The 2007-nt window shown below is 37.0% G+C and overlaps 1 protein-coding gene across 1 annotated transcript in view; it reads right to left on the reverse strand.

Annotated features, from left to right (window-relative positions):
- The window catches only part of LOC117102175 (protein ALP1-like), a 3495-nt gene extending 2691 nt beyond the window's left edge, over positions 1 to 804 (reverse strand). The window contains exon 1 of the mRNA XM_033242389.1: positions 580 to 804. The gene's annotated coding sequence lies outside the window, so the exon portion shown is untranslated. The remainder of the gene's footprint in view (positions 1 to 579) is intronic.
- Positions 805 to 2007: the final 1203 nt, after the last annotated feature.

Raw genomic sequence — 2007 nt, forward strand, 5'->3', positions numbered from 1 at the left:
TAATTCTCATTAAATTGGTTTAAAAACCCATATATTGATAAATATAGGATTTGCGTGGCAGCAATTTTGAAATTCAAGATGGCCGCCAGAATGACCTCGAATGAAATATTGTAGTTCATTGTAAAGATTTTGAATTTGGAGAGTCTGGGTATGGTTCTAATGTAAAATATGACAATTATGTAATTTTTAAGATAACATACAATATCTGACCTTGAATGACCTTAAATGACCTATTTGTGGCAATCTGACCAGGTCAAAAATGGTATGATTGTATTCCTTGACCATATAAAAATAGTTTCAGACATTAGAATTATAATTCCAAGTGGTTTAGAAGCGGAGATATAGATAAACATAGGTTTTTTTAGGCGGCCATTTTGAAATCCAAGATGGCTGCCATAATGACCTCGGATGAGGTGGTTCCTACCAAAAATTGAATGCTATGACCATAAGGAGCATGTAAAAAAAAATTGGTCCTTTTGTCCGGAATGTCCACATCCATCTGCTAAGCTGCCGGACTAATACCAGTGGGAGATAAATAAAATATTTAAATTTCAAATCTCATGAATGATTTACACGTACCTGTAGTAATGCCCACACAGAAATTGAGGGCCATATCTGTCATGCTATTGCCACTAGCCAGAAACCGAATTGTGATACAAAGCCTCTCTTCAGAACAGATTGTCTCTCTTCCTCTGTTGACCCTTGGTTGTAGATAAGGTTCTATCAATTCCAACAGATGATCAAACCTCTCTGGTGACATCCTAAAAAACCTATGGTGATGGAATAATAATGTCATGAGTATATCACTGGTAAAAACTCAAATAAGTGTGGTTTCTAGGGCACATAGAAATAATTGTTAGATTAGCACCTGTGTGTAAAAAATATACAAAAAATTGTAGAAATGTATGCAGCAATTATTTTTTACAGCAGCTTCTTTTAACTTCCTACTTAATTACTTTTGTATTTTAACAGCATCATGGTCCACAAGTATTAGCTTTAAGATAGGGTTGGCTATCGTGTCATCCTTTTATAAAAAGCTAGTTTTTATACCTTCCCCTGGCAGTCTAGATAGAGAGGCCTTGGCCTAACTACTACCTAACTATTAGGCTCCCTATTAGTAGGCTAGGCAAGGTCTAGCCTAGTATATCCTGTATGTAAAGTGGTGTATTATGAGTATATTTGAAACAGCAAGATAACTGAAATTCATTCCATTGAATGTATAATTAATATTTTCAATCCATGTTGTTGTCTGGTCTGATATTTTGCGATAGGAGCTTCAACATTTGGGTTCCTGAAAATAAAAAACTAAGAGATTATTTTGATTGACGATATTGATTTGCTTTAGAGCCTAGGCCCTATAGCTAATAAAATTTCTGCTTCAACATTGTGGTTCCTTAAAAAGAAGAAAAGAATATTTTTATCGAAAAATAAGGGGATGTTCACAAAACTTTTCATAAAGTGAAAACTGTACAGTGTACACAGAGCTCCAAGTCCTTAATTAACTGTACCGGGCGGGCTGGAAGCCACCGAACGCAACCCGGGAGCTTCTGGGAGTTACCGTGCGCTATTTAGTAGGACCAGGCCTACCTTCTCTTCTTCTAGGCTAGCTAGATTATGACCGGTTGAGCCGCCGGTCATTTCTATGAAACGCCAAGGGCGTCTCTCAGTGAATGTAGTGCGTTAATTGCGGCGTATTTCAATTAACTTATTCGTTATTTGTACTATTTTGTTAAATATTTTTGGGGAGTATTTCAATTTATTTACTCGTTCTTGGTACTGTTGTTTGGGATGTTCGTCCCGTGTGCATTTATGGCCTATGTGCACGTTAAAGAACGCAGTACACTCTTCAAAAAAGAGTAGGGGATTGTCTCCTGGTGTACTGCCCAATCACCACCAGAAGGACCCAACTGGAAATAAGTCTTCTTCTAGACTTTCGTGGGCTATCCTTCGTGTTTACACCAAATAAGTCCAATCCAATCCACAACATAACAGTTCATTTTAGAACTA

The sequence above is a fragment of the Anneissia japonica genome, unplaced genomic scaffold, assembly GCF_011630105.1.
Source record: "Anneissia japonica isolate Jap-2015-1 unplaced genomic scaffold, ASM1163010v1 scaffold287785_len535756_cov143, whole genome shotgun sequence".
NCBI classification, from domain to species: domain Eukaryota; kingdom Metazoa; phylum Echinodermata; class Crinoidea; order Comatulida; family Comatulidae; genus Anneissia; species Anneissia japonica.